Consider the following 12,692-nt stretch of genomic DNA (forward strand, 5'->3'; position numbering starts at 1 on the left):
GCTCTTTATATGTCTTGAACCTCTATATGTCCTGAACCTGAGCTCTTTATATGTCTTGAACCTCTATATGTCCTGAACCTGAGCTCTTTATATGTCTTGAACCTCTATATGTCCTGAACCTGAGCTCTTTATATGTCCTGAACCTCTATATGTCCTGAACCTGAGCTCTTTATATGTCTTGAACCTCTATATGTCCTGAACCTGAGCTCTTTATATGTCCTGAACACGAGTCCCCGCTAACAAAACAGCTTCTTTTATACCTTTATCAAAGTTTACATCAACGTACCATGGTACGATTGGTTATATATATCAGAAAGGGTAATAGCTTTCTGTCCCCTGCCCAATAATTTAGCATTGTTTATTAATGATCAACATGGACTTATCTTGCTCTCTCTGTTAAAGCTCATAACGCTCACATGAGTGATTCAGAGGCTTAGATTGACCTTTCAGTCCAATTGCTATCTGGTATTTATCCTCTGAAATGTTGCCTCTGTACTCTTCTAAATTGCTTTGTTCTTTTGGTTCCAAGTAAGGCCAAGTAATACAGCCCTCTTCATCCCTCGCCGAACCCGCCTCCCTTCCTCACTCCGAAGCAATTTAGCCGAGAGCGAGGCAGATTCTCCCAACACTATAATTGCTGTTTCTATTGAAACACCAAACCTTATTACCTCTTCTCCAAATTACCACCCTCGCCCCACTGTATTAGACTTTAAACATCTCACACAAAGAGAAAAACATGTGATCCACTGCTTCATCATAGCAAACAATGCAATAATTTGTTCCTGTTAACAAAACAAGTCAGTTGCATGGAAAAGTTTCTTTTTTTAGTCTCATTGTCGTGTTTGAGATGTCACTCGCTGCCTTCGGGACTCCTCATGTGTATTTAAACACTAATATTGCGCAGACGTTTTTTCCTGAAAAGGGTTCGTATATATTAATGCATGATGTTTTCATGAATCTTTTACGTGCGTTGCCATGCACTTTGCTTGTGTGCCATTTAGGAAAACTGTAAAATCAAAAGGCTTTAATGTTTCATTTCATACCAGGAAATGAAGATCTGGGGAAAGTCATTGTACTACTACTAAGACATTTGAAACACAATAGGAAATGTACAATTGTTTATCGTTAAACAGGATTTTGTGATGCTCAGTGAAATGATAAATCTTCAACAAGCCAATTAAATGTTGATGTAGCAAACGCTGTGAACCTGCCGCGAAGTCTCGGGAAGAGGGCGACCCACACAAACGCCCTGAGACATCCGCTAGCGTAATCAGCTTGTCTCTTCCATATGCCTGTTTCCATCAGGAGAGCATCCTGAGGCCCTTCCCAACATCTGCTACAAGCTTCTCGATACACATTTTCAGCTTGTTCCTTTCTCTTTTAAAAACATTCAGACAAAAACAAAACTCCGTCATTATTTATGACAACCCTGTGTTATTTCAAAATGACTCTTTCTACAGCACAGCATTTAAGTATATCAAATAAATATAAATATGATATAGAATTTAAATAGAATATATAAGGTTACACTTTGTTTCAGTGTAATTATACATTTAAGTACTGAGAAATAATAAGCCTTTGTTAAAATAAGACATTTAAATAGCGTTTATTACTTGCTATTATCAGTGTTTTGCAAGTTACTTCCAAACTGTAATACATTATATATTACTTGTTACTGTTATTTAAAAGTAATTCATTACCTTACAATATTACTGTCTCAGAATTGTAATGCGTTACATTACTCCTGTATTACTTTTGAGTTACTTTCACCAAAATAACTATACAGAAGTAGAAGTTAACATTCTAAAATGACTAGGGCTGTAACGATATGCGATATGAAACCGAAATCTCGACACTCAGATCCACGAACCTGCAGAATGGCGACACACCCCTTCCAACTCCCAGCGTTATCCATACCGTCCAGATCCAATGCTACCACATCTTTAAATTACTATTAGTATTATTTGAAGTTAACTTAACATTATAAAATATGTAGACCTACAACACAAAACTAGTTGAGGATAAATTATTTACAATTTGGGAATTCCAGCGTTATGGACATGACATTTGCAGACTTGCAGTCAAAACTTATATAATTATATAAATTCTCAGAAAATGCATTAATACCAAAATATTGAAACGTCTGTTTATCCATAGGCTCCTCCCAGAAAGGAGTCCAGACATTAGAAAAATATCAGTCTACACATGCGTTTTATATTTAATATTAGGGAAATCGACAGTCATGTGTGACAAAAAAAAATCTTTAACTTTTAGGAGGCAACGATTTTTTTTTGTGTAATTCTGTGAATTACACTGCGCAAATCTAATGAAGAAGGGTTGGCTCTCCACAGAACATAAAATATTCATTTTATTTTATTTTTCGTGTTCGCATTTATGAGGAAAAAACAATGTTACTTACGTGACAGTTCTCCGTTACGGACGCGACCGCTCTGAAGCGGCACTAAAAGACTGCTATAAAACTTTCACAGACACCTTACACAGAAGACACGAAGCCTTTCTTTAAAGTTAATTTCGTTTTGTATTAATTGTACGGACCTGAAAAATATATCTATATTGAAATGTCTACTTGTAAACAGAACAATTCAAAACGAAAGAAAACAGACTGCTCTCTGCTTATGAAATGAAATGTGCATTTCTCTCTGGTGCATTCACTAGCCTACTGCGAAGATCGCGAGTCAGCATCGTCAACTTCATCTTGACTTTATTAATAAACAATCAACATGTCTCCTTGCTATATTTGACATATTCATAATCATTGCTTTTGCCGGTTCTTTGTGACAGCTTTTCGGTGCTTTATCGGCAGCGCCGCCGCCCTTACATGAACGCGTCACCACGGCATCAAAAACATGATTGCGTGATGAAAACATGAAAAATACCACATAAACATAGCCTAACTGTTTAGAAAGAAAACACAGAACGAATAGCCTAATGCGCATACGTCAGTGGCGGAACTAGAGTTTTATACATGGGGTGGCCAGAGGGTGGCCACTGCTACTTTCGGGGGTACACAGTACACACACACACACACACACAGTGGAAAAGCTTGTGGAAGGAATTGGGTCACTCTGTTTGTGTCTATAAGTGTTGAACATCCAACATATTTGCAGAAAACAAAGCTGAACCACCAAGTAGATAAGATACCGCATGTGTCTGTTATGAACTGCTGCATTTATTTACAAAAAAACTCACATTTACATTTTTTTATTTTATTTTATCTTTTATTAGATATAGCAGGCATCAAGCAGACATGTCCTTGAAAAAGTTAAACAATTTTATTGCCCATCAATATAAAATCTTATCCTGGGAAGATTAAATACAACATACTTCTTTCTTTATAATAATTTATAATAATTCTAATTCTAATTATTTAATTTATAATTATTTTTTTTGTGTTCATTTTTGGGTGAACTATCCTTTTAATCTGGCAAAATCATCTCAACTTAAATTCCTGAATTGGGTATGTGATTGACTGCCTGTGTCTGGTAGATGCTCTGACCTGTTGCTGGTTCTGAAGTCTGACCACACTGACTCTGACTAGCCAGTGGTGATGCAAGGGCTGGGGGGTCTGTTTGCACCTGATCTGCCTGTTAGTCCAGTCATTTTAAACCAAAATCGGGGTCAACCTTGAACAAATTGCAACAAGCAAACTCAACTGATTTTGTATCCTCAATATGTCCTGAATAAGGGAAAAAAAAGTCCCAAAGAATCCCATTAGGGAAAGTTTAGAAAAAAACACAAATATAGCCTATTCATACGCCTATTCATTCTTTTTCTTACGAGAATAGGGTAAAAAGATTAACCTTTAGATATCACCATGAAAATTACTGAGTTGATTACTTGCATCAAGACAAACAAAAAATGTATTCCAAGTTTTTTTTTTAATTGTTTGTTAAGATGGACAAACGGTGCATAATCTAATTACGTATGTGCTAATTTGCATAGATACCACAACAGATCTAAACATTGGGTCTAGGGAGGTGAAAATGTCTTGTTGAATCTTGTTGACACATAACAGTAAAATACTTAATGTTAAGGTCTGAATGGAACCCATTTAGGCTACCCATGAGCATTAATACATAGAGGCATAAGAAGTACTTTAGAAACCAGCCTTTTTTAATTATAAAGAGATGGGGTTTGGGGCTGGGGCTGTGCGACTGTTTCTGGGGGACGAGTCTAAGGGAAGAACAGGAGACAAGGGTAAGGAGAATGCAGAAGACAAAAGGTAAGTAAAATAAAAAGTGAATCCCCAGAAACAGATTTCGAAACTTTCCCCTAATGGGATTCTTAGGGACTTTGTTTCCTTACTCAGGACATAATGAGGATACAAAATTATTTGAGTTTGCTTCTGTTGCAATTTGTTCAAACTTTTTTTCATAAAATGACTGGACTATGTTTGTGCTTATTTTAAAATAACTGATATCTCTCCCTTTCTTTTCATGTTTAATTGACCCTGTTCGAAAATATGACAAATTTAAAATATGATTCCAATCATATTCATATTCTAATCATCATCCAATTACCAACATTTAACTCTTTCTCGCCAGTATAAAAAAAAAAAAGTGGTTTTGGTAATTTTCACAATTTCATGGCACCCCAGAATATTTTGTTGTATGAATATCTGAACATACCAAAAGAAAGAACAAACCCTGTGCTTTTAAAACAAAAACAAAAAAATAATGTTATTCTAGCTTCGTGCGTCTTTTTTTTTAATCAACACTTGAATGTTGGCAAGTTTCATAAAAAGCAACATGATCAAAAAGCTGAGAAAATCGCATTTTTATCAAAGACTACATCTAGATAAGATTCATAATGATGATCAAAACACAGTAGATCGAGTCCATCAACAACCTACACCCATAAAGCTTCATAGTCCTATAGTGATCGCATTATGATATCGCTTGTTGCTGCTCTTCTTTGCCTGCGTTTTGATCTCCTATCCTCACATTAGCTAGAACATTTGTATACTGTAACGTACACACGGCAAGGTACTGTATATGCTTGTATTAGGCCTAATGTAGGCTATTGGGAGCAAACCACCCTGATGCTAAACCTTAAAAGCTTACTTCAAATATGATGTTTTCTTATTCGGTGAAGTTCGGTATCTTGCAACCATCTCTCGTCCTCTTCTCGTCCGTTTGAAAACTGCGCGCGCCGCGCTGCCGGCGAACGTAATTTAAATTAAAAAAAATCAGCATCAGCAACTGCCAGTAGCAAATACAATTTTGGGGTGGCACCCGGGGTGGCCAATCGCATGTCAGGGGTGTCCAGTGCCACCCCGGACCCCCCTCTGGCTCCGCCACTGGCATACGTCCATCTCGCGAATGTAGTCTTCTTCATGCCATCTTCACCATTAGCCGCTTTTCCTCTGGCCAGCGCGAGCACTGAGGCCGAAATCATACCTCACGGCACTCCTGTAAAAAATAAATCGCTATACAAATATATCAGACGCTGCCATTTAGTCTTTAATTACAGACTTGGACACCACACGCGGCTATTGACTGACCACGAACAGGTAAGTTATCCTACTTGCATCTTTCATTCGTTAATGTCTGGCGGTCTTGCTGGTTTTTTTGTTTTGTTTTTTTGTTTTACGATTAAAACTAAAAGTATGTTGTAACGCAAGCCTTACCGAACATGTACAGAGTAAAATATTACTGAAAATTGATTAGTAATGCCTTACACTACTGCGTTACAGCGAAACGTAATATGTTACTGTAATCCATTACTTTTGTAACGCGTTACTCCCAACACTGGCTATTATTCACATGCTACTGAGAAAACTACTGTTCTACTGAAATCGGGTTGTTTGGAAGTAGTGGATAGATATCTTAACTACTCCCTTTCTCTGCTCTCTCTCTTTCCATTGTAAATGTTATTAGATGGATATCGATAATCAGGTGTCTTCATCAGAGACAGTGCAGAAGATAACACACATTCACCAATCATTCTGACTTTCAGCAGCTTTGGCACTGTGTCATTTGATGTCACAGCAGCACGAGCCATTCCACCTGTTCCTTTTTTCAAATGCGTTTGTCTCTGATTGTCCATTGTTCGGTGATTTGAATTGGTCGTTCCATCATACTTTTATATTTTTTAACTTTCATTTTCATACATTCTTTCTCGTCAGATTGAACAAGACTATCATTGATTGCCCAGACCTGGAAGAAACGCATCTCTAAATTGCAATCAGCTTTTTTTACAATCCCTACAAACTGATTGCATTCCAAAAAAATAAAAGAAAGAAATAAATCATGCCGTGTTTCCTGTCAGCTGCTACAGTTATGATGTATTCTGATGTGATCTCATTTTGTCTTGTCCTTTTTGTTTCTGGCCTTGATGAAAAGATCCTTCCTGCATTTTTCTCCGATAACACTCTCTGCTGGTGACAGATAAGAAATATAGCAAACTGTGATGTTCTTGAGAATTATGTTAATTGCTACCGTTAGACAACCTCCACTCGAACAACATCTGGCCGGTCTGTCTCACTTCCAGTATGAATGATGGCTTGCTGCACATCTGAATGTTAAGAATTTTGGGTTTCTGAAGCACGTTTTTTTGTTAGTTTTTTCCGAAAAGTGCACACTAGTCAAATTACAATTTGAACAATATTTGTGCAAATCCATACCAGTTTTTAGCTCTTTTTTAAAAATCTAATGAGACAAATGGCGGCCTGTCGTCTAATGTAGCAAGTGCAATCCTTGGCGAGTTTACTACATTAGAAGAACCTTAGGGAGCTGGTTATGTGATGCAAATGTCAAAATGTATCTTTCCCTAAAAGTTGTTGGTGTTTTACTTTCACTAGTGTTCATTTCAGCTGGAAACTGCAGGGAATTGTATGTATAGGTACGAGTTTTGCAACAATTTAGGTACAGATACCATTGTTGTCAGATATTGCAGTACATGTGATCTGAAGTATGTTATTGAAACTGAATTTTGTCAGACAGTAGGTATTATCTGTATTTGTATTAGCAATAGGCACTTTTGATTAAATTAAATCCTTTGTAAATCTTGTGTTTTGATTCGGTGGAATCAAACTGGCCAAGTCACATAATTTCAAAGCATTGAAGTAATCGAACCACAAAACCAGTCTTACGGGTCATTTTCTTTAAATTGAGATTTATACATCACATGAAAGCTATATGACAATATTTGGCCGAGATACAACCTTTTGAAAATCTGGAATCTGATGGGGCACAAAATCTAAATATTGAGAAAATCACCTTTAAAGTTCTCCAAATGAAGTCCTTAGCTACGCATTACTAATGAAAGGAAATAAATGAAATTTACACCTTTGTGAGTTCCCCACCACTAAATGTGTGTGTGTGTCATTTAAAAATCATTTACTATGTTCGTTAAATTATTGCAGTAATTAAAGTTTAAATTTAGCAAACGCGCTATCTTACAATCCATGGCTTTCACCGTTACCATTGCGGATTGTGTACACTGTGCACGTGAAGAAGTCACCAGCCAATGAGAGGCGCTGTAGCAGACCGTTGGTAAGAAGAAAATGTTGTTGTTTTTTTTACACGAGAAGGGTTTGTTTTAACGCTCTTTATTGGCTTACTGCTCTAATGACGTTGTGGAGAGTTATGAACCCAAAAAGGGGGAAATCTAAGCTTGACATTGATACCAAACTTGAGTTGGTAATTCCCAAAGAGCAGGCAGCAGCGAGCGAAGTTTGTAGGCATGTTTTCTGACTTTTTTTTTTTTTTTGCGATTTTGCTGCATCCATTCACAAAAATATGTTTTATATATATTTACGGTAAGAAATTTACAAAATATCTTAATGGAACATGATCTTTACTGAATATAGGCTACTTACGATTTTGGCATAAAAGAAAAATCGATAATTTTGACCCATTCAATGTATTGTTGGCTATTGCTAAAAATATACCCGTGCGACTTACGACTGGTTTTGTGGTCCAAGGTCACATTTTGTTAACTTTAGGAGCTTGGAAGCGTTTAGTTTGGTATGTTTTATACCATCATCACTGTCCTCATCAGAGCTCCTTTCCCAGTACCTTCAGCATCTGGCTCATATTCGCCATCTCAAACATATAAACTACAGTTGTGGTCAGAATTAATGGCACCCCTGGTAAATATAATCAAAAATGGTTGTAAAAAATAAATGTGCATTGTTAATCCTTTTGATCTTTCATTCAAAAAATTTGCAAAAATCTAACCTTTCATTGAAGTAAAAGAATTGAAAGTGTGTGTGTGTGTGTGTGGTGTGGTTGTGGTGGTGGGGGTGGTGGTGGTGGTGGTGGGTTGGGTGTACATTATGAAATAAATGTTTTTCTCCAAAATACAATGGCCACAATTATTGGCACCGCTAGAATTTTTTACGAATAATATCTCTGAAGTATATTCTTATTAATATTAACTTTTTTTAGCGTACCAGGGTGACTAGGAACATGAAATTGTCTAGCTATGACTTCTTGTCTCACAGGAGTTTAAATATGAGTAAACGCAAAGGCCAAATTCCCTTAATCATCCATCACAATGAGTAAACCAAAGAATATAGTTCTGATGTGCATCAAAAGATTTTTGAGCATCACAAAATAGAAAGTGTCTGTAAGAAAATAGCTAAAGTATTTAAAAAAATCCCCATTTTGATCATCAGGGCAAAAATTAAGAAGTTCCAATCAACTAAAGATGTTACGAATCTGCCAGGAAGAGGACATGTGTCTATATTGTCTTAATGCACGGTGAGGAGGAGAGTTTGAGTGGCCAAAGACTCTCCAAGGATTATAGATGGAGAACTGCAGAGATTACTTGAGTCTTGGGGGCCAGAAAGCCTAAAAAAATATATCAAACAACCCCTACATCACCACATGTTGTTTGGGAGGGATTCAAGTAAAATCCTCCTCGCTCATCCAAAAACAAACTCCAGCAAATACAGTTGTCAGACACGACTGGAACATCAAACGGCACAGAGTTATGTGGTCAGATGAAACTAAAAAAAGAGCTTGTTGGCAGCAAACATGCTAGATGGGTTTGGTCCACACAAGGATAAAAAGTACCCCTTGTCTACAATTTAATATACCGTTGGATCTTTAATGTTGCACTGTAAACCCAGATTTACGTGTAATTAAACTTTTGAGTGGTGATTAATTATTCTTTCATGTTTTGCTCAAAACCACATTCATTACTAAATCAAATTAGCTGTTTGTAATATTCAGCATAAGTATGCAGTGCACTGATCATGTTAAGGAGAAATAACTTAGGATGTTAAGTTTCTGTATGGGGAGGGGCGGGGTCATTTGAAAATCTCCCTGGAGTGCCGAGTTAAGAGTGCCCGTGAGTGGCGCCGTCGTGGCTGTGAAGACCGTTGGTTTTTGAAAGAAACATTGCTTCAAGTCGAATGGTGAGTGTTTAAACAAAGTATATGTAAGTAACGTTAGCTTTCCAGGAAAACTGACTGACCAAATGAGTGGTCTGGAGACAACAAGTTAGCTAAACGTTAAAGTTAGCATAGTGCTAACGTGTCTTTTGACAGACTACAATGTTAGCACGTGTCTGCATGTTTGTGACTGAGGCTAGCTTATCTCTGTTAAATATAACGTGTCAATTCGAAATGGTGTTTGTTAAAGTTGTACATTAGTGATTGTTGCTTATATTGCGGTAACTTAGAGAACGTTTCTGTGGACGAGGTCATACTTTTTAGTTGTAGTACTAAAGTAAGAGGTTGGTTGTGGATTTGTGGTGGGCTAAATATAAATTCCAACTGAGTTGTGCTAAAGGTTTTCTTTTGTTCTTTCATTTTACAGGTTCCTGTGAAGATGCAGTGGAAGTGTACGGTACACAGTTGTTCACAAGGAGGTCACAGATATTATTGAATGCTGTGTCATATTCCTTCACTAAACAAGTTGGAATAGTTACCAAGCAGTTTAAATACCTGTGTTTTGGTTATTGCTGCAATAACACATTTGAGTGTTACTTTATCAAAATAAATTGCATTAAAACATTGAAATGTATTGTTTAATTTCTTCCCTTCCAGTTTGTTAAAACAAATGTATTTAAATACAATAATCTCATAGTCAAAATATAATAAAAGACAAAAACAACATTATTTTTATGAACAAATTATTTTAAGTTGTAATAAGTAATGTTTTGCTTTATATTTGTTATATATTTCTTTGCATGGTTAACTTAAAATACTTAGTTTAGACAACATTACTTAAGGATAAAAATTATGTTCACTAATGATTTTGAGTAATGACTACTAAAGCAAACTTGATTTGTCTACTGCATCGACTTAAGGTTTTGTGTTAATACAACTTAACCCATTAAGTTTTACCTTGTGTAAAAACTAAAATGGTTTGAGGCAACGGGTTTCCACACGAATTTCTAGTAAAGTCTACTAATTTGGGATAAGAGTGTGTGGGCATATTTTTATGCTGGAGGTCCTTGACATCTTGTTCAGTTACATGGCATCATGGATTCTATCAAATACAGATAAAAAATCAAAACCTGACAGCTTCTGCTTGAAATCTTATTATGGTCCGTGGTTGGGCTTTCCATCAGGACAACGATCCAAAACAAACATCAAAATCAACACAAAAATGTGTTACGAAGCACAAAATAAAGCTTCTGCCTTGACAGTCCCAGTTCCCCGACCTGATTTTCCCTCCATTTTCAATTATTTTATTTCAATGAAATGTTTTTTTTTTTATGAAAGATCAAAAGGATAAACAATGCAGATTTATTTTTTACAGCCATTTTTGATCATATTTACAAGGGGTAACATTAATTCTGACCACAACTGTATCTTTTTCAACTTCTTCAAAATATTTTGATCGCTGACAGCTTCTTCATCAGATCCAGCGTCAAGTGACAGTAGCCACGTTTCCATTACAGATTTACGCAAAACTTTTGCGATTTTTTCTAAATGTCGACAGAAAACGAATGTGAAATGACGGCGTTTCCATTAACCGATGTTATGCGACTAATTTTCATCTTCGATAAGTCATTCCAAAAATCATGGCAACGGACATGGGTAGGTTTATGTATGTACCAGCCACTGGCCATTATTATTAAAAGGAGATGTATGTGTGTTATCCATTATACTGGAAGCGGCACATATGAGGAGTTTCTGGGTGTTTCTCCCTCATGTCTTGATTGTGGCATTTCTTTGATGTTTAGAATCCAGTATTCCTGTAATTCTTTTGTCTTTTATGAATTTAATAAAGAACTCTGTCTCGTATTCTGTCCAAACAAACCACACATCTACGTCAGGTGACCTGTAAATGCGCAAAAACTGTTTCCATTGCAGTTTTGTGAAATATTCCTTTTTCGAATTGCCTGAAAAACCACCTCATGTGAGCATAAAAACTTTTTAGCGATAAATGGGAGTGTACATTGGGCGTATTTTCAATTCGCAATTTCAATTAGCGGAATTTGAAGGGTAATGGAAACGTCACTTTATCATTGTGTATCAGACATTGCCACTTTTTTTCTTGTTATATTGTTTATAATTAATTGATTGAGGAATACTAAGCAGGTTGATGTCTAACTTTAAAAAATGAATGAGGAGGAGGGTAGTGAATGACATCCCGGGTCACTAAAGACTTGAGGTATGCTTTTAAAGGGATAATTCACCCAAAAATGAAAATTCCGTCAGTATTTATTCACCCTCATGTTGTTCCAACCCCGTAAGACCTTCGTTCATCTTCGGAACACAAATTAAGATATTTTTGATGAAATCTGAGAGCTGGATCACTCCTCCATACTAGTCCATAGGCTTCTTCAGGGATTGAATTTGCCGGCCTCGAAAAGTTATTAAAGACATCGTTAAAATAGTCCAAGTGACTACAGTGCCTCAATCTTAAGTTTATCAAGCGACGAGAATTATTTTTGTGCGCAAAAACAAACAAAAATAGTGACTTTATTTCAACTGTTCATTGCTTCTCTGTTGGCCTCTAGTCAGCTAACTTAGTGTGATCTCCGTAGAGCTACGTCACACGTAGGCTCACTATTGGCCGACGCTGGTCATGTGTGTGATGCGTGTGACGTACAACAACAGAAGTGTACGCTGTTAAACTAATGAACTGACTCGAGGCCCACAGAGAAGGACATGAATAGTTGAAATAAAGTCGTTATTTTAGTTTTTTTGGCGCACAAAAAGTATTCTCGTCGTTTGATAAACTTAAGATTGAGTCACTGTAGTCACTTGGACTATTTTAACGATGTCTTTAATAACTTTTCGAGGCCGGCAAGTTTCAATCCCTCAACAAGCCTATGGACTAGTATGGAGGAGTGATCCAGCTCTCAGATTTCATCAAAAATATCTTAATTCGTGTTCCGAAGATGAACGAAGGTCTTACGGGGTTGGAACAAAATGAGGGTGAATAAATACTGACAGAATTTTCATTTTTGGGTGAACTAACCCTTTAAGGGTTAACCACTCTCAATCGGTTTTTGCTGGTATGTGTCTTAAACGCTACAGACCTATTGGTTCAATTGATTCAGAGTTTCAAAAAGCTCAGTTTCTCCCATCACTGTTTTGTATGAACTATTGTCTACATATAAAATGGCTGCCTGCCACGTAAACCCTCACATCTTAAACCTATATGGCTTTCTTTCTTTTTCTGTGAAACATAAATGAGATATTTTGAAGAATGTTGATAACCAAGCTGTTTTGGTTACCATTGACCTCAATTGAATGAAAA

At 36.6% G+C, this 12,692-nt stretch overlaps 1 protein-coding gene across 2 annotated transcripts in view; it reads left to right on the forward strand.

Annotated features, from left to right (window-relative positions):
* The window catches only part of samd10b (sterile alpha motif domain containing 10b), a 93,195-nt gene that overhangs the window by 77,625 nt on the left and 2,878 nt on the right, over positions 1 to 12,692 (forward strand). The gene's annotated exons all lie outside the window — the stretch shown is intronic.

This window comes from Siphateles boraxobius, unplaced genomic scaffold (genome assembly GCF_051911475.1).
Source record: "Siphateles boraxobius isolate OS27281-9 unplaced genomic scaffold, OSU_SipBor_1 68, whole genome shotgun sequence".
Classification (NCBI taxonomy): domain Eukaryota; kingdom Metazoa; phylum Chordata; class Actinopteri; order Cypriniformes; family Leuciscidae; genus Siphateles; species Siphateles boraxobius.